General features: G+C 41.1%; 2 pseudogenes across 1 annotated transcript; both read right to left on the bottom strand.

Moving 5' to 3' along the window:
* The window catches only part of LOC143413081 (nectin-4-like), an 11,564-nt pseudogene extending 7,648 nt beyond the window's left edge, over window positions 1-3,916 (bottom strand).
* Window positions 3,195-21,452, bottom strand: LOC143413011 (nectin-2-like; annotated as a pseudogene). The gene is made up of 8 exons (XR_013093567.1): window positions 21,232-21,452; window positions 12,287-12,628; window positions 11,876-12,174; window positions 10,818-10,911; window positions 4,749-4,898; window positions 4,139-4,238; window positions 3,834-3,930; window positions 3,195-3,545 (listed from the first exon to the last, which is right to left on the bottom strand). The product of XR_013093567.1 is annotated as a nectin-2-like (transcript).

Below are 21,452 nucleotides of genomic sequence, written 5' to 3'. Positions count from 1 at the left end.
AGCGGCATGTAAGGGGTTAATCACAGGCGCCGAGTGCCTGCCCCCAGGCCCCGAGTGCCCGCCCCGGCTGCAGCTCAGAGTGGGGAGAAAGCGAGGCGAGACATATCAGCTGTGTGGAACTATTTCAAAGTGAACAAAGACGCGAAAACAAAGTCGGACTGCAAATTGTTCTCAGCAAAATTGTCCAGAGGAGGCTCTAAAGGTAGCGCATTTAACACAAGCAATTTAATCAAGCACCTAAAATCCCAACACAACAACGAGTACAAAGAGTTTACCCACGCTTATTTACCCACGCTTATTAGCACAGAGGAGCATAGCTGATGCTATAGCACTGGGACGGAAAATAGTTGGGCATTTTAAACATTCCGCCTTAGCCTACTCCCGCCTCGAGGACATTCAGGGACAGCTCAACCAGCCAATAAAGAGACTGCAGCAGGACGTACAGACGCGCTGGAACAGCACGTATTACATGCTCCAGTCCCTCAGCAAAAGCGAGTGCACGAACTCCCTGACTATCTCACCGCTCAACAATGGGCTCTTATGGAGACGACTGTTGCCATCCTCGCCCCCTTTGAGGAACTAACTAAAAAAGTGAGCAGCTACGACGCACTAGCCTCTGATGTCATCCCAGCTGTGACTGTGCTAGTGAGACTTCTAAACAGAGAAACAGGCGAACAAATTTAAAATTAAATTTTGTTTTTTTATAATTATTTATTCTGTAATATGTTGCATACAACATGCTTTTCATTTTAAATAAATGTTCTTAATTCCAAACTAGTCCCTTGTTTGTTTGTTTTTTGTTAAATTATAGGACTAAAGCTGTTACCTGCAAATTTAAATCATGTTTTTATTAAGTACTCGGTATCGGCGAGTACTGAAATGCAAGTACTCGTACTCGTACTCGTTTCCAAAAAAGTGGTATCGGTGCATCCCTAGTCAGTATGCAGCGTTTTGGATTTCTAAAATGACCATAGTCTCTTGAACTTAATGTACTAGAATATAGCTTTTTTTGCCACTGCGTAAACACCTTGATCTGCAGTTACATCAGCACAAAAAGCAAGGACAGGCAGCATTTTCTACTTACCGTCAGCGTCGCTGGTCAGCAGAAGCGCAGATATCGGCACCAAACTACAGAGTATTATGTAAAATTGGCTTCACATTAAATTATCACAATCACAGCCCGTGAAAACAGTCATTGCTTTTTTCCAGGAGAAACAGCCAGGATGACATCAAGTTGTATTGAAACTAGTCTGTCTCTTTTTTTCTTTCTCTCTCGAAGCCTGGAAGCTTGAGGGTCCTGCACACTATCTTAGCTGTTCCTAGGACTGCGCTCTTCTGGACAGAGAGCTCAGATGTTGATCCCGGGATCCGCTGGAGACACTCGCCTAGCTTGGGAGTCACTGCACCTAGTACTCCGATTACCACTGGGACCACCGTTGCCTTCATCCTCCACATCTTCTCGAGCTCTTCTCTGAGCCCTTGGTATTTCTCGAGCTTCTCGTGTTCCTTCTTCCTGATGTTGCTGTCATTTCAAACCGCTACAGATGTCACTACGGCCGTCTTCTTCTGTTTGTCTACCACCACTATGTCCGATTGGTCAGCCACCACTATTTTTTCCGTCTGTATCCAGGTACTCGCCATCAGTGTTGGTCAAGTTACTTGAAAAAAGTAATCAGTAACTAATTACCGATTACTCCCCCCAAAAAGTAATCCCGTTACTTTACTGATTACTTATTTTCGAAAGTAATTAGTTACTTAGTTACTTTTTAAAAACACGATTTACAACCTGAAGAGGTGATAAAGCGATAGATCTTTCAGCCCAATTCTACTTTTTCTACATAATCCATCATACAAAATGGAAAAATCTCTTTTTAAAACTTGTTTTATTAGTTTTAACCTTTTAACTTTATGCATCAAGCAAAAATTTAATTATATGCAACATTCTCTGACTGGAAGAAATTTGTTTAACATTTAAACTTATTTTCTGCAAATTCCAGCACATAAAATATTTTTTTTTGTGTGTTTAAACTCACTCTTTCAAATAGATGCAAGTAAAACACAGCAGAAAATAAATAACATCAAAGACTAGCGATCCTGTTGCTCTATTTTCACCTGTAAAGCAGGAGTGGGGGTAGGCGGAGGTTTACCCTGGTGCAGGTGTGCCACAGCGTCAGTGGAAGAATCCACGAGTTTCTCTGTGAGTTTCCCATTACGTCATAGCGCACTCGGTGCTTGCTTGGAAGTTTAGGGGGTTTTTTTCGCTTTAAAAATAAGTTTTCTTCCCACGCACAACGGACACTAATGTTTTTGTCACTTTTTATGGAATCAAACTCAAAGTAAGGTCAGTACTTCCACGCTTTAAACGCTGCACGCTCATACTCTCTCCCGCACTCGATATATGATGCACTGTTGATCTGCACACAGCTGTTGTCACGAACGTCGCACTCGCTTACGTCACTGTCATGAGACATTCTCACAAAAAAAATCACGGTTTTAGTAACGCAGTAACGCAGCGTTCCTACGGGAAAGTAACGGTAATCGAATTACCGTTTTTGCAATAGTAATCCCTTACTTTACTCGTTACCTGAAAAAAGTAATCAGATTACAGTAACGCGTTACAAGTACTGCCCATCTCTGCTCACCATAGGACGAGGGACATATCTATCTATCTATCTATCTATCTATCTATCTATCTATCTATCTATCTATCTATCTATCTATCTGTGTGTGTTCTGTGAAACAAACTAACATCTAAGTGCTTTCTATCTAATAATCACACGCTGATGAACACATCAGTATCTTGCCTAAGAATGATTTGGCAGACAGACTAGAGCAGCCAGGGTTCGAACCTCCAACCTTCCAATTAGTAGATGATTTGTCACAGCCAAACCCAAATAACACTTACACAACTAACTAACTATGCAACCAATAGCTAAATAAATAATAATAATACAACAAACAAACAAAAAAACAGCAGTGGTAGACAGCATCTTTTAGTCAACTGTTTTTTTTTGTTTTTTGGTCTTAAATTGAGAAATTACATTCAAAAGCATTTAAGTTTACTTCAAATGTCTTAAACAGGACACTAGAAACCGAAAAAAAACACAAAACAAAAAAGGACAAAGGTTAAATCAAATTAAACTTTTAGACTGCCTATGAAAAAAAAATCTGATAGTCTGAGTGGATTTTAATGCTGTTCATACAAATCCCCCAGGTCAGCAAATAGTATCTGAAAATATTGATTTGTAGGCCTATTTAATGTCCAAATTCTATTTTCAGTCGATATATATTTTTAAAATACTTTATTATATTTCCATCAACAAGCAGGCATCAGTGGGGATTACTCTAAATTTAATGTGTGGCAACAGTAAAAAAAAGAAGGAAAAAAAAAAGAAAAGGTAGAAAGAAAGGTACATAAAATAGAGGTAGGCATGTGAATGGATACCAGGAACTTCCACCTGTGTTTCATCTGTTCATTTACCAGCTGAAAGACTAGTGGAGCCCTCAGTCCAGATGTTTTTCTTCTTTTGCTGTCAGACAGATTCCTAAGGCGGATAATTCAGAATATTTGTTAATTTTCAACTGGAGATTTTAGAAAAAAACATTTAAACTTCTATAATATTAAACACAATCATAATAAGCTACTAATGTTACTGCCGTTACTATTTGGGTCTTTTACTAGAGATTAAATAAAATAATTTCTTCATAATTAAACTATAAATACACCCCCAGTAACTGCATATCAGAGAGTTTTACACTAGTGCCAACATATTTCAAGACACATATTAACAGTGAGGGAAAAACTCACATTTCAACAAATTAACTGTACTAACCTCTCTCTGCAGTTTTTGGTGATCTTGTCCATGATCATCACCTGGACTACTGGGAGATCGTGGGTCACTGTGTTCATCACCATGCATGGGGAAAAACCTAATACCACAGGAAAAAATGACATCGTTTGTCGTATAGAGTTGGAAAATTTTGGGGTCAATTTTGAAATAAAATCAATCAATTTTAAATTCAAGTGGAGACTTTTAGATTTTATTGAGGAGTTTCAACAATATGAAATATTGAAATACTATAATAGCTACTTATCATGCTACATCCTGTATGCTTGTATGATTATTGTTCTACGCACCTTTGAAAATATCCAGATTTGAAAAACCACCAGGCTGCAGCCCCAATGACATTCAGGAAAAGAAAAACAGCAAATGAGGCCCAAGCAGCCGAGCATGTTCCTGCAAAGACACAGGGAGTGAGAATATGAAATGATCTATTGTTCTCTCTCACTTACCTGGCATTTAGTTTTATATTTCACATTAAGATGAATCTGACGGTATTCAAACACCATGCAACATCTGTACCACAAACATTCAAAAATGTCCCTGTACTGACAAGTTCTGATGCACAAAAGTAAATGAAACAAACTTGATATGATCATGAAAAGAATCACAAGATAGGACATGGTCTGAGCTTCCATTGGTGGAACTGAATTGAATATGATCCTATACTGCACTGGGTAAGGCATCCATTATCCAATAACTTGTCTGTTTTGTGCTGACTTTAGGGTAAGGCAACCACTTCTCTAAACTAGCTGCTTACCAAAGAAATCTGTCTAGATGTTCAAGTTTCCTTTGACAGGAATGGACAAAAAAGAAAACAGAATAACAACACACAAAAGCTCAGAAATCACACAAAAAAAATTCAGATTTGGACAAACTGCACAGCTAAATCCAAGCTGACCTCACCTGATGCCACATGCACATAGATCTGACCATGTTTACTTCCATATGCATTAGACGCTTCACACTGATAGAGGCCGTTTAGATCAGAGGTCAGACTCAGCAGTTGTAGCTTTGCACGGTCTACTTTGACAGCAGACTGCAGACTGGGCAGATCTGGAAAAACATAAATGAGGCTCAACATGAAATGTAGAGATAGGGCAGAAAAATGCGAGATGTGCCAAAAGTCCAATGAATTTCAATCAATTCAATTTTAATTGAAATACATTTTTTTGTGAAGACATTCTTAGTTTGGGTAAAGTTTTCTACCACACTAGTCTAAGGAACTTGGAAAGAAAAAGCATCTGGAAGGGATTTTAAAACTGGATTACAGAATACTTTGAACAGAAGTGGTGGATCTGTTCATTGTGCACACAATGAACAGATCCACCACTTCTGTTCAAAGAAGGTTATTCACAGTTGACATAGATGGCTTCTTTCATCTTCTGTGGATCACTGATGCTAAAACTCTTAAAAATAACTTAATGAAGCTTTAGAGGCACTTAAAGCAAAACTGTTTAGATGCATAAACACTGCATTTACCAGGAATTCCTCACATGTAATGTATAAGTAGTGAACTGGAGAGAAAGAAGCCAAGCACTGCTGAGTCACACTGGTGAATATGCATAATGAAATATTTAGTGTAAAAAGACTGTTTTGCAATGTGAAAAAAATGTTTATGTCATTTGTAATGTCTGGACTTTAGCGTTGTTGTTTTGAAAGAACAGATTGCAGATACAAGTGGAGGAAATTAAGGGTGGCTGGCCTCTCCCTTAGATACGGTAAGGACATCAGCTATTTGGTAGAGGTTCAGAGTAGTGCTGCTACTCTGCTACACATCAAAAGGTGCCAGATGAGGTGATTCAGGCATCTGACAAGGATGCCTCCAGGGCAAAGTGTTCCGGCTATGTCCCACTGGAAGGAGGCAAAATGTGGAACACGCTGGGGCGATAATATCTCTCAGCTGGTCGGGAACGCCTTGGCATTCCCCTTGACAAGCTAGAGGGAGGTTGCTGTGGTAAGGCAGGCTCAGCTTCTCTGTTTAGGCGGATGCCCCAGCAACACAGCCCCAGATAGGTGGAAGAAAATGGATGGATGGATGTTTCTTTTTCATGAATCAGCATTTCATTTAACTATGTCCTTATGTTCAATATGAACTGTGCACACATCATGGAAATAACCTACCCTGAAAAACAGGCAAGTCTGTATCACACCTGACCAAATAGTTATATATTTAGTGCCCACTGTTTTATACCCATAAATAAGTCCCATTTGATCATGTCTGAGTGAACGTGTTACCCTCATAGTTGAACGAGACATGACCGATTGGTTTTGATTTGAGAGTAATTAAATGAAACCATCTTTCAAAACTCTTTTTAGCTTTTGTCTGCTGAGCTAAACAAGCTTACACAACCCTCCAGGGTTCCTGGAGCACCAGGACAGCACAGATACGAAGTACTGCCCAAAGGAGTAATCCACAAACCAAGTTCAATGCAGTCAGGCTTTCTTTTTATTAGCTGGTTTAACAAAACCTAAAACCCATGTTGGAGATGAAGGTTACCATAATAGTGTTCATCTACTTTCTCTGTCTGCTGGGCTTTATGCTTCAGACTTCATGTGTCCTCACATAAATTTGGTCATGTGACTCTTTTTCAACAGGAAATGATTCCCTACGCCACCTACTCCAATCAGCTGTTATCAGTTAATAATGAAAAATCTCAAAAGAACATAAAATACAACACTAATAATAAGACAATGTTATGAGTTTGACATAAGTCGCCACAGTGATTTACCCAAAAAGAAATACAGTTTCATGAAGTAGTTTACATTTTACACACAATTAACCTTCACTTGTGGCCCGTTTGTACCTAATTGTGTACAGGAAATCTACATATATATCTATATATACACACACAAATGGGGCCAATGGGGTGGTCGTGGCTCAAGAGTTGTCAGTTCATCTTGTAATCAGAAGGTTGCCAGTTCGAGCCCCGGCTCGGACAGTCTCGGTCGTTGTGTCCTTGGGCAAGACACTTCACCCGTTGTCTACTGGTGGTGGTCAGAGGGTCCGGTGGCGCCAGTGTCCGGTAGCCTCGCCTCTGTCAGTGCGCCCCAGGGTGGCTGTGGCTACAATGTAGCTTGCTATCACCAGTGAGTGAATGTGTGTGTGAATGGGTGAAAGTCTGAATGTAGTGTAAAGCACTTTGTGGTCCTTAGGGACTAAGTAAAGTGCTATACAAATACAGGCCATTTACAAATGAGAAATGAATCATGAATTTTGGTCTTAAAATCACGATAGGGAAACTCCTGAACAAAATGCACTTGAAGTAAAAAGGCAAAAACAACTAGAGTAAAACCTCGGGGGTGTTTCAAGCTTGACTAAATCTGTTCAGTGAAGCTAAAAAACATTACAGCAAGCATTACTGTCAGAGCCAGTAATGACTCTGACAGCCTGCAGTAATGACAGTTTTTGCCAGAGGGAATACAGTAAAATGTGAAACTGCTCACAGTAACTGCTAAAAACCAGAGGTGTGGACTCGAGTCACATGACTTGGACTCAAGTCAGACTCGAGTCATTAATTTTATGACTTTAGACTTGACTTGAAAAAATGTTCTAAGACTTGTGACTTGACTTGGACTTTTACACCAATGACCTGGGACTTGAATTGGACTTGAACCGGTTTACTTGAAAAGACTTGATATTTTACCCCAAATATAAAATCTAACATGCATATTATATAGAGATTGAAAATGTGACGTCATTCACGGGTAGAACCGCAAAGGATTCTGGGAACTCGTGGCAAGAGGTACTAGCGCACGCAGGCTTTCAATTGAAGTCAGTTATACAGCGATAAAAAGAAACACAAAAATGTCAAGAAGCCGTTGTATTATTAACTGCAATAGCCGGTCGCATGACAGCCACGGGAAGCCGACGGGTAAAGAGATCGGTTGTTATCGGATTACGTCGTTGAAGAGAAATTGTTCGAGCCATGTTTCCGAAGTGACAAAGACGCGACGGATGGCCTGGATTGCAGCCATTCAAAGATCAAATATAACGTCCCAGAACACCCCAGCTCACAGGTTACTCTGCTCCAAGCATTTACACGAAGGTCAGTGTTTTTTAGTAGTTAATACGTCATTTTCATAACATAATTGGTGATATAGGTTACAAGCAAGTCTGGCGCTGAACAGAAATTGTCGCGCTATGCTCCTTTGTTTATTGTGCATAAATAGTGAATTGTCCTGACACAATATTGCGTTTCGCTTCTGTTATTATGGTACATTGACAAAAACATATACTTTTATTCACAGGGTAAAACAGTTGTTTTGTATCACTAATTGCTCAGTACGATTACAGCATACAATATTATTGTCACTGCTACATTTCTGTGATGCTACCAGAAATTATTTCCACTACTAATTAATTACCGTTGAGCTCAAAGGTTATATTAATAAACGGTTAATGAATGTGTATTTATGACGACGATTTGTGAGACTGGTAAACTTATGATACGTACGATGGTCTTTCGTTCTACACGGTGCATTTCAAGGTCCTGTACCCATCCGTCGGTAAACTGTACCTGGGCTTGTTGCAGTGACCGGAAGTTACTAAACTTCATGAGTGTGTGCACTCACTCCAAGAACCGTATGATTATAAATATGCATATAAATATGCTACGATGAGATAGCTGACTTCATCTAACTAGCAAATGTTGTCCAGGCTACGTTGGTGATGCAGTTTTTTTTAATGTGTATGATATTTTTGTCATGCGATTTTAAAGCCAGTCCTACAACCGCATCCAAGAATAACATGCAGCTTATCTCAGAACTGTCGGTGAAAATTATTCTAGGAGCTAAGTTTAATTGAGCTGCATTTTAAAGAGGTGCAATTTCACAATTTGTGTATATTTTCTACGTTCACTATTTTGTCATGTGTTGAGAAAAACACAGATTTAAAAATTACATGGTCTAATATTTACATTTAGTATATAACTGCAACATGCTTTTTTTCGTTTTTTTTCAAAGACTCGAAAGGACTTGAAATTCAAAATTTCAGACTTGTGACTTTACTTGGACTTTTACACCAGTGACTTGAGACTCGACTCTGACTTGCCTGACATTACTTGAGACTTGACTTGAGACTTGAGAATAAAGACTTGAGACTTACTTGAGACTTGCAAAACAATGACTTGGTCCCACCTCTGCTAAAAACTAAACAGCTTAAATAAATACCTTAAATGTTTGATTTGTTGATTGTTATCTGAAGAACCAACCATGACTTATTATAGCATCTACTTGAGCTGAACGTCCATCCATAATCCCTCAATAGAATAGAATAGCTGTTTATTGTCAGTGTACATATGTATATAAATTGTGGTTGCACCAGGCCAAATATAAATAATAATTCAGCAGGAATAATCAACAGATAAGAGAGAATATATACAAAAAAAGAGGTATACAATACAAAGGCACATACTATGTGGGGGATAGTGTTCGTTTACAGTCTAAATAGCCCTGGGGAAGAAGCTGTTTGTGAGTCTGGATGTTTGGAACCTGATTAACCTGAGGCGCTGTCCAGAGCGCCTGTGATGGACTTTGTTCTCCTGAGACAGGAGGATCTGGCAAAGGCCTCCATGGGTGGCAGAGGGCAGCCAATGATTTTTTAGGTAGTGTTAATTCCCCCTTGTGCAGCCTACCACCCAGCCAGTAGGAGAGCATGCTCTCCACTGAGGAGAAATAGAAGACCAGCTTTAGCTACTGGTTCAAAGTTATTCTTCCTCAGGATATGGAACAAGTGCAGCTACTGCTTGACCTTCTTTACCAGGGCAATGGTGTTGTGGGTCCAGGTAAGGTTGGCAGAGATGTGGGTGCCCAGAAACCTGAAGCTGGAGACAAACTTGGATGGGGGCTGTCTGACTGATTGGGGCCAGGTGGTGATGGAACCTATGATCCAGGACCAGTTGGGAGGGGCATCTGAAGGTGATGATGAGATTATGGTGTTGAACGCTAGAGCATACTCACATAGCTCTTCCTGTTCTCTAGATGGCTTCGCGTTCTGTGAAGGGTGATGGTAAATTTGTGCTGTAAACTGTAAATTGGTGGGGGTCGAGACAGGGAGGAAGGAGGTTTGTGATGTTTGTGATGTGCTGAGACACTATCCACAAGAAACACTTCATGACCACAAGACATGAGGAGTATGATTCTGCAGTCACTGAGGCTGTCTGTTCCAGTCCTTTGGGGGATGGGAATGATGGTGGGGGCTTTCAGACAGATGGAGCTAGTGCCGTGATATGTTCACAAAGTTATAAGTTCAATTGACACTGGTTGGCTGTATTGCACACACCAATGAGAATTCACATCCACTCAAGTCAAGAAAACCCCCAAACTGTCATATCCAGGTCACATTTATCTAATTTCACTAAAATTTGATGAGTAATTCTTGTGAACACAGAAAAGTGCCCATAAAATGAGAGTTATGACCTTGACCCCAGTTTGAGTGAAGACCCATTATGTGATAATTTTGTGAATATTTCACTAAAATATGAGCAATATTCTAGGAGTAGAGACTGTTGTGAATTGTGAAAAGACAAACACATGGCAGATGCCTCATCATAGCATAACTTTCCATGTTAATGTATTTTTAACTACAGCTAAGGAGGAATATCTGGAAGACAAAAAGAACGAAACCTCAAAAACTTAGTAAAACATCTAAAAACAATAATACCCCAAACTTCTCTACTTGTAGATGTATATATTTACCTTAAATAATTTTTATTTTTTCAGAACCTACAGTTTAACCACAGTCTGTTCCTAAAGCGTGCATGTTCAGGAAACACCCATCAGCTAAAGTTTAAATGTTGCCTTCTTTAATTTTCCAAAGTTCACTCCCAACAACTTTATTATGTGTTATACTGTATATCACTAAATACAATACATCTTTTTGTTCCTCAGGGCTTTTTAAAAACAGGTTGCACAAGACAAACAAAAAGAAGCAAATTAAAGTTTCAGCTTAAATCATTATTCAAACTACTTTACCTGCTCCAGGTAAAGTTTGCGCTTGGGTTGGCTTCTGTCACACACTCAAATGAGTTCTCAGAAATTGCTCTAATGTTCACTTCTGTGGGAGGGACTGCATAAACAGAAAGAGAACAGTGTTAATTCTGAAATGAGGAAATACTAATGGTGTCAAAGTAATATTTCACATTTGCCGGAATCCTATCATGTAACACAAAACCATAAATTCTGGTTTCTTTTATTTAGTTTGAAGGAGTGATCCTATGCTACACATTGAAGGTTGCCAAGGGCTCACTTACAATCACCTTGTCTGAAAAAAGGATATTAAATTTTTTTTTTTTTATGGAAAGTTTTGAGGATATTAAATTTTGTGTTCTTCTCAGGGACTTCCACCAGATACATAACACCGGACAAAACCAGAGGAACCTGTGTTCAGTTTCAAAACAAGCCTCTATTAGTTTTGCTTCATCCTCTGCCATTCCTCATGTGTACTGAATGGATCTTATGACTGTGGAGATCAGTGAAAATAATGGACTCATTGTCAGGCTTGACAAACAAGTTTTAGGCAGACTTTGTCACATGGTGTTTTGTCATGCTGGAAGTAGTAGACCAGAAACAAACAAAATAGGCATGGCTAAAAACAGACATCGTCAGCAGCTTTACTTTGCAGGATAGTGGTGTGCCCCTAAAATCATAAATGGTACCTCTGCTTTAAAACAACTGGATTGCTGAGCCATTTTCTGACTTTAGCTGCTGTAAGTTAATTCTGACCTGAACATATACATGCAACTGAAAAATTATTAAATGATGAATAAGTTGATACCTGCGCTCATGTGAACAAAACTCATTTGAGGCAGCTGAAATATCTAGACAGTACAAATTGACTGGTAAAGAGTATTTGATACTGCCTTACGGGGCTTTTCCTGATTCAGTTCAACTTCTTTTTTTCAGTTCAATCTATGGCTGTTTATATCTGTATATCGTTTTAATATACATTTTTATGGTCAAATAAAAAAAAAATCTTTATTAAAAATGACACAAAAGACAAATAATAAACTCTATTAGCAGCTGATACTCACAGTAGATCTGTATGCTGAAGGGCAGGGTTTCTTCTTTAGACATGGCGTCACTGCTGATGACACACTGGACCTGGTGACCGTTAATCTCGTAGGAACACCAAACAGACAGCTGACTGTGGTAGTTGTATCGTTGTCATACTGTGTGGAGTTTGTTGTCGTCCTCACTTTGTCTCCCAAAGCACCAGTGAGCCACCTCACCTCTGCAGGGGGTTTCGATCCAGCAGCCGTGCAGGTAGCAAATAAAACCTCTTCTTTGCCCAAAGTGGGAAGATTGTCCTTGATGTTTGTGAAAGGAGGCACTAGGAGAGTTACAGCACAGAAGTAGGTCAACATGCAAGCAGAATGGTAAAAGTAACTCTGTCTCTGCCTCACATACAAACGCCCAGAATTTTGGGAATATCTTGTACATACCAATCACTATTAGAAGTATCTCAGTCTTCTGATTTCCACTGGGAAACAAGGTGAAGATGCACGTGTAGCTGCCTTCATCCTTCAGGGCAACATTGGATAACTGGAGAGTTCCATTTTTGTTGTTAAAATTCCCGATATATTTAAATCGATCATCACCTCCATTGACAAACTGCACTCCCTCTCTGGGTAGGATAGTTAGGAAATTGTCATTGTGAGGTTTTTCTCTTGTCCTCCTCTGCCAGGTAATCTGTGTCAGGTCATCATCGGTACCAGTGACATGGCACGGCAGGATAGCAGTACCTCCTTGAACCACTGTCACACTTCCACCAATCACCTGAAGAGCTGGAAAGTGAAATACTATTAAAGATCAGGCCAAATAAAAGTAGAAAGGAAAAAAAGAGTCTCTAAGAAGACTAAACCAAATTTTTCTTTCTTTGTGTGTGCTTGATTTCTTCGCTAAATCTTGAACTTATGTTTGGTAGTTCTTTTTAGACAAATACAGCGTTTTCCTCCCATAATAAAAATTCTGCCTTCAACTAAAGGATAAATCCCTAGGATAGTGATAATGTTCTTACTATATGTATCATAGCATGTATATATGCCTGTATGTAGCCTTCCTGCTCCCTAACCAATAGGTCGACCTGAACAAAACTTTGCACAAACACTGTGGCACGGCCAGAAATTATTACCATCTATATGTTAAAAAGTCATTAAATCATTTGTTTTTCCATAAAGATTGTTTATTAGTTAGTCATTGTTAGTCATCTGTAACTTAACAGTGACAAAAATTGGTATACTTGATGGAATTATGTTCGAATCACCACTGATTACAAAGTAATGACAAATGAACTGCAGGCATGACAAAACCTCTCTGCAGGTTTGGTTTTTCTAATGTTTTTAACCATTTTCTTAGGTGTTTAATCTACTCAAGATTAATATTACTTTTGTTTATTAAATGATCAAAATAACAAGAACATACACTGAAATCTGTCAAGTAAGGTAACAACTCATGTCCTTAAATCAAGAACAGGATTTAAAATCCTCCTCCTCACATTAGTGATGTGCAATACCACTGATTTCCTTTCCGATCCGATACCAAGTAATATTCAGGGTGGTATCGACGATACTGATCCGATACCAATACTTTGTACAAAAACGTATTTTATTTATTGTATCTCAAATTATAGCGTCATAATGATTACAGGGCATCAGATTACTTGTTCTTATCACTTAATAATGCAGAGTTCATCATATAGAAATAAAAAACCTGATGTTGTGCCTATTTGAACACCTTGCCTGCCTGCAGCACTAAAGGACTCTGTGAGAGACGTCTGTCTCGCCCTAGCAGCACCTGTCCCTCTCCTCCTCTTCAGTTCGCCTCAACATATACTCCTCATATTCTGTGATATGATTTACTCTGAGGTGTTTGACAAGGTTAGTGATGTTGCCATATGTTACCATACATGCCAACCCTCCCGATTTTTCCGGGAGAATACCGAATTTCAGTGCCCTTCCTGAAAATCTCCGGAACCACCATTCTCCCGAATTTCTCCCGATTTTCCACCCGGACAACAAAATTGAAAAACCATATTGCAGAATTCATAGCGCGGCCCAGCCAATTCCAGTTTCCAACAATGGCGGCAGCTACTTAGTTTTAATATCACTCTTATTTCTCTTTCTGGGTCGCAAAAAACTTTTAACATATTTTCAGGTGAGAATGTAGCTGTGTAAACTTCAAATATCTGAGCCAAGTGACACATTGTTTTCAAACCCCCACGGTCTTTCACTACTCGGGTTAAACATGATATATAAGTCACTTTGATAACTTAAAAATGTTATTGTTTGTTTTTTTCAGTGTTTATTTGTTCGTGAGTAAATCGGTTTGGCTGAGATTAAAGTTATTAGATTAGATTAAATTAAATTTAACTTTATTAATCCCTCGGGAGGGTTCCTCCGGGGTTTTCACACAGCTGAATAAACGTCAAACAGAAAATGATTAAACAGAAGTGTGAGACGGTCGAGAGTTTACGTCAGCGCCCGGTTATATTCACCCTCCACTGAGGGAGCCTGTGGCATACTACCCGGCTTTCTTTAGACCGCGAAGGCCGGGTCCTCAGGTGGACGCAGCCTCTGAATTTGGACACCCCCGCTGTTTCCGGGCCGGCCAATAATAACGGTGATTTAACGTATTTTATCCGATAAATAAACCCTGTAAAATGTATTTATCACGCCGCCCCCTCACAGACCTTGTGAATGTCTCCCTAGTAGGCTATGGCCACAACACCTCACTCTTGGAGCACTTTTTTGCCACATGTATCGCAAACCATGTCTCAGCTGTTTGTGGAGGTAAAATACGTCTGCACAATTAGCTCAGCCATTGTTGTGAGTGCGCACGCCAAGGCGCTGCGAGACATTTATACAGCCGTATTTCGCACATGACTATGAAAGGCGGAAGAGGAAGTAGTTCCTTTGAATCTAGACAATCCGAATGTTATAGTTTCTTTCCACTGTGTTCCTGTTAATGATAAACTACAAATTTACCCTAAATTACTAAAATATCGATATTTTAATGTGAGAATCAATTCTAGAACATAAATGATTGGTATCGGAGGAATCGATATTTCAGGATCGATCCGCACACCACTACCTCACATACAAGGTCTTGAATAATCAGGTACCATTTTATGTTAAACACTTCATAGTACCATATTACCACAACAGAGCAGTTCACTCTCAGAATGCTGTCTTATTTGTGAATCCTATCTGTTTTAAAAGTAGAATGAGAGGCCCTGAGCCTTCAGGCCTCTGTTCTGTGGAACCAGTTGCACAGATTTGGGAGACATACACCTTCTCTACTTTTAAGTTTAGGATTAAAACATTCTCTCTATTATTGTAGGGCTTTAGGTTACAATTTAAAAACCTTGAAGCAACTGTTGTTATGATTTGTTGTTATGATTAGTGCTGCCATGTCAATCATGTTCGCTGCAATTTCCAGTGTGTGGGGATCATTTGTCACCAACTGCATCACGTGCTACAACCCTGGTCTACATATCACCGTTGATGAACAGCTTTTCCCATCAAAGACTCGGTGCTGTTTCCTGCAGTATATTGCAAGTAAACCTGACAAGTTTGGGATCAAGTTTTGGGTGGCTTGCGACCTAAAATCCAAGTACATTTGCAATGTCTTCCCATATCTTGGCAAGGACCCCAATCGTCCCACTGGGGAGAGACTTTCATGAAAATGTAGTAATGAGGCTGATGGAACCATTCCTAGACAAGGGCAGAAATGTTACCACGGACAATTTTTTCACATCGCTTTCACTTGCGCAAAAACTTCTTAGACGGTGTGTTGATTTCTCCCTAAGATGGCAAACTGAAACACTCCAAGTTGGTGACTTTTGGAGATTTATTTCCCTGGATGATTGAGAATGCATCAAGATGAAACACAAAAGGAAGTGCACAGCTTCTAGCAGCTCCCCCACCCCCTCAATCACACACCCCCACTCCCCTCCCTCCAGAATTCCCAGGTAACAACCTAATATACATATGAATGACTAGCCAATTTAGCTTCCACTTGGCTGAAGCTAAAGCTTAGCTAAAAGCCTACCAGCCATTTGGCTGCTCTCCGGGTTTTATAGGTAGAAAGGTAAAAGCCTGGGGATGCATGTGTTAACAACATGTGAAACACTCAAGGTTGCATGCTCTAGTGGCCTGGGAAAATGACTTTGAAAACATACCCCACCTTAAATCTCCATGACAGAGGAATGTGAAAACAATAATCTGCAGCTTGATTCCCATGCTTTCAGTTTGAAGTCATAAGCAAATACATGTACTCAAAACAATGTAAAACCAGATCCTGGTTGCAGTTTGGATGGATAATCAAAAAGCTAAACAATTTAAAGTCTTTCAGTTAGTTACATAAAAACTCTGCCCTGTTGTATAGAAATTAAGGAACATGTGACCAGTCGAATGAAGGATTCATATCTTGGGGTCACTGCTTGAATTCATCCATCCATCCATCCATCTTCATCCGCTTTATCCGAGGCCGGGTCGCGGGGGCAGCAGCCTAAGCAAAGAGGCCCAGACCTCCCTCTCCCCAGCCACCTCCTCCAGCTTATCCGGGGGAATACCAAGGCGTTCCCAGGCCAGCCGAGAGATATAATCTCTCCAGCGTGTCCTGGGTCTGCCCCGGGGCCTCCTCCCGGTGGGACATGCCTGGAACACCTCACCCAGGAGGCGCCCAGGGGGCATCCTTGTCAGATGCCCGAACCACCTCAGCTGGCTCCTTTCGATGTGGAGCAGCAGCTGCTCTACTCTGAGCCCCTCCCGGATGGCCGAACTTCTCACCCTATCTCTAAGGGAGAGGCCAGCCACCCTTCGGAGGAAGCTCATTTCTGCCGCTTGTATCCGCGATCTCGTTCTTTCGGTCACTACCCACAGCTCGTGGCCATAGGTGAGGGTAGGGACGTAGATCGACCGGTAAATTGAGAGCTTCGCTTTTACACTCAGCTCCCTCTTCACCACGACGGACCGGTGCAGCGTCCGCATTACTGCAGCTGCAGCCCCAATCCGTCTGTCGATCTCCGGCTCCCTTCTCCCGTCACTCGCGAACAAGACCCCGAGATACTTGAACTCCTCCACTTGGGGCAGGAACTCATCCCCGACCCGGAGTGGGCACTCCACCCTTTTCCGGCTGAGAACCATGGCCTCAGATTTGGAGGTGCTGATCCTCATTCCCGCTGCTTCACACTCGGCTGCGAACCGTTCCAGTGCGAGCTGGAGGCCCTCACCCGATGAAGCCAACAGAACCACATCATCTGCAAAAATCAGAGATGAGATTCTGAGGCCACCAAAGCGAAAGCCCTCCGCCACTTGGCTGCGCCTAGAAATTCTGTCCATAAAAATTATGAACAGAACCGGAGACAAAGGGCAGCCCTGGTGGAGCCCATCACCCACCGGGAACGAGTCCGACTTATTGCCGGCAATGCGAACCAAGCTCTTGCAACGGTTGTATAGGGATCGAATGGCCCGTAGCAATGGGCCAGACACCCCATATTCCCGCAACACCTCCCACAGGACACCCCGAGGGACACGGTCGAATGCCTTCTCCAAGTCCACAAAACACATGTAGACTGGTTGGGCAAACTCCCATGCACCCTCAAGTATCCTGGAGAGGATAAAGAGCTGGTCCAGTGTTCCGCGACCAGGACGAAAACCGCATTGTTCCTCCTGTATCCGAGGTTCGACTAACGGACGAACTCTCCTTTCCAGCACCCTGGCATAGACTTTCCCAGGGAGGCTGAGGAGTGTGATCCCCCTGTAGTTGGAACACACCCTCCGGTCTCCCTTCTTAAAGATGGGGACCACCACCCCGGTCTGCCAGTCCACAGGTACTGCCCCTGATCTCCACGCAACATTGCAGAGGCGTGTCAACCAGGACAGCCCTATAATGTCCAGAGCCTTCAGGAACTCGGGGCGGACCTCATCAACACCAGGGGCTCTGCCACCAAGGAGTTGTTTAACTGCCTCAGTGACCTCGCCCCCGGAAATTGGCGGGTCATTCCCCTCATCCCCAGACTCTGCTTCCTCCTCGGAAGACGTGTCAGTGGGATTAAGGAGGTCCTCGAAGTATTCCTTCCACCGCCTGACAATTTTCTCAGTCGACGTCAGCAGCGCTCCGCCAGCACTACACACAGTGCAGGTAGAGCACCGCTTTCCCCTCCTGAGACGTCTGACGGTTTGCCAGAATCTCTTTGAGGCAGTCCGAAAGTCTTTTTCCATGGCCTCTCCGAACTCCTCCCACACCCGAGTTTTTGTTTCAGCCACTGCCCGAGCCGCATTCCGCTTGGCCTGTCGATACCTGTCGGCTGCCTCCGGAGTCCCACAGGCTAACCAAGCCCGATAGGACTCCTTCTTCAGCCTGGTGGCTCCCTTCACCTCTGGTGTCCACCATTTGGTTCGGGGATTACCACCACGGCAGGCACCAACCACCTTGCGGCCGCAGCTCAATGCAGCAGCTTCGGCAATGGAGACGCTGAACATGGTCCATTCGGACTCAATGTCCCCAGTCTCACTCAGAATGCTGTTGAAGCTCTGCCGGAGGTGTGCGTTGAAGATCTCGCGGACTGGGGCTTCTGCTAGACGTTCCCAGCACACCCTCACTACGCGTTTAGGTGCACCAGGTCTGTCCAGCGTCCTCCCCCGCCACCTGATCCAACTCACCACCAGGTGGTGATCAGTTGACAGCTCAGCCCCTCTCTTTACCCGAGTGTCCAGAACATATGGTCGCAGGTCTGCTGATACGATTACAAAATCGATCATCGACCTACGGCCTAGAGCGTCCTGGTGCCATGTGCACTTATGGACACTCTTATGCTTGAATTCATCTTTCATTTATTCTTTTCATGATAAAATTTTATATACAGTGAACTTCAGTGAACAAGGCTCCTCAAAAACTCTCCTCACCACGAGAGTTACTGTTGAACTGTACACTCATTAACAAAGAGCTACAATCCACAAGTAAAACAAAACAAAATAACAATGTAAAAATACAAGTACAAGTTAGAATGTGTAAAATCTCACTACTAGATGTCAGTAGGTTTCTTTCATTCATGAATAGGTTTTATTCATGCTTTTATTTCTTCTCGTTTGAATTATTGTGATGGTCTTTTTACTTACTTCAACTTCAGCTTTGGATCGCGTTCAGAGTGTACAGAATACTGTAGCAAGACTTTACCTGGCACTAATAAGACGTCACATACTACTCCAGTTAATACTCCAGGCTTCTCTTCAGTGGTTGCCAGTCCAGTTTAGGTTTTATTTCAAAAAAACAAAAAAACAAAAAAACAAAAAACTTCCGTGCTCTACACAGAGAAGCTCCCCAATATATCTCTGACCTGTTAAAATCTCATGCTTTAGACCTCAGATTTTCAGGTTAGAGGTTACTGTTTAGGCTTTTCAGGCAGTGGCACGAGGGTTGTGTAATTCTCTTCTGTTTTCTTTATCCTGTACAAACTCCACTGACTCTTTTAAAAAGCAGCTGGAGACATTTCTATGCAAACAAGCTTTTAATTTATTTTTTCATTGTTTCATATTATTATTTATATATATTTCTGGTTTTATTGTGAAGTGCTTATGATTTTTATCTGTGAAAAGTGCTATATAAATAAATTCTACTTACTTACTTCCTATAAAGGGGGATGTGTTATTTTGAAAGAAGCAATATGGATTTAATTGTGGTGTAACAGAAACAAAGATCACTAGGAGAGAAATAAGGAGAAACTGGGAGAGTAAAAGATGAGTTTAGTTTCAGCTGAAAAATGGCAACAAGCTCTTGTGTTGGTTTGTGATTGTAATGAGTGAAGCTGCTGAAATAAACAACAGAGGCTATGAGTTGAGGCTCTGGGTGGAAGCTACAGCCAGCATAAGTGAAACCTTCTCTGAAGTGGATATAATATTGCTGGACAAAAGTAACATTTCTGTTATTTTTTTTGGTGCTTGTTTTTTTGTTTTGTTTTGTTACTTTGTACAGCACTTTGGTCAACTTGTGTTGTTTTTTAAATGTGCTTATAAATACATTGATTGATTGATTGATTCATCGATCGATTGATCGAGAATGTAGCCTAATTTGTGATCAAGCTCTAATCTTCTGAAAATAAGTAATTGTGACAATATCCAGAATAAATAAGCAGGTTTATGTTTTCATCTGTTAAAGCCCAGACAGTAGAGGAGGCTTTAGGTGAGAAGAAGGGGAAGAAGCTGGTCATGTCTCTCCTTTGACTTCTCACTCCTTTGGTAATTTGTGACATTATGAAATATCAGATGAAATATTGTGTATTTTCTTAGGCATATTGGAACAGTTAGCTATGGAATACTACACACGTACAGTTTATGAGCTAGAAGAGGACTCTGTTGAGAATTTTACGTTAACTATGAAGGATGTTTTACAAGGCATGACATGTATGTTTTTATTATGATTGGGCTTTTGAGCTGAGCACACCTAAAAGTTTAAACCTAGAACCTAGAATTAAACCTCACAGGGCGCACATGTCAGGCACAAACACAGGTGAGCAAATCCATTGGTTAACCATTAGAAAGTCTACAAGTCATCCAACCAAGAGGTCTCTTAAGACACAAAAGACAAGACATACAATAAACCTGCTGACCAGAACCTTTCCAAATATGGATAATATTTTCCCCCACCCAAACTCCAAATGTACACAGATGAGTGCCCTTTTGTATCAAAGACAGGACTGCTGCTTAATTACACTGTTAAAACTGCAGCTTGTAATAAGCTAAAGTGTTACCTTCAGCTGGGTGCACAGTTAAAATACTCCAAATGTGAACGGACACTCAGAGGTTTCGGTGATTTCCTCACCTCGGTGTACTAATGTCCAAACTGTTCAAACTGTCTGTAAGGACAATCATCAGTTCTGGGCGTCTGATTGTATTTTACATGTTTTTACACTTAGTCTAAGCTGATAAGGGGATCAGGCAAACACAGAAAAATTGAATGAAGCACAAATGAAGCTCCTTAAACGGATGCTCTTTTGTTGTGTTTATTTTGTTTGTTTATTTGTTTTTGTTTGGGTATTTTTGTTTGTTTAAAATGCTTTTGTGCCATTGTGGTAACTGGTGATATCAGCTGATCACTCATTCAAATTCTTGTACTGTTGATTTTTTTTTTTTTTTACTATTTTTTTACTGATTTAACACAGATTTTCTAAGGGAAAATAACGCCAGTTATGGTGTTTTAAGTGTTTCCGCACTTCATTTATTTTATTTTTTGTATTTGGCAGGGGGTGTTGTGGTGCCTACCCTTGGCAACAGGCTGTGCCGCTCCCAGCACTCCCTAACCCCAAAACGTTGATCAAAGCCTGCTCAGAACTGCCTTCCACAAAAGCAGAAGTAATTAAAATAATAGCAATAAAAGATATCATACATACCTTCTACTACATATGTGCACTGAAGCACCACCATCGGGAGCAGCAGACTGCTCATGGAGTCGCAATAACTTCCATCCACTGATCTTGTTAGAGTTAAAATGATATTCACATAAACCAACTTTACGGAGAAACAAATCATTAGGCAAAGATTTTCTGTTGCAGCGAAGTGGCATTAGGAAGGTACCTTAGTTAGTACCTACAACCAGTAGCAGTTTTTGATA

The sequence above is a fragment of the Maylandia zebra genome, linkage group LG16, assembly GCF_041146795.1.
Source record: "Maylandia zebra isolate NMK-2024a linkage group LG16, Mzebra_GT3a, whole genome shotgun sequence".
Taxonomy (NCBI): domain Eukaryota; kingdom Metazoa; phylum Chordata; class Actinopteri; order Cichliformes; family Cichlidae; genus Maylandia; species Maylandia zebra.
The sequence above is the reverse complement of the archived record's forward strand: the minus strand, read 5'-3'. Positions and strand labels throughout refer to the sequence as shown.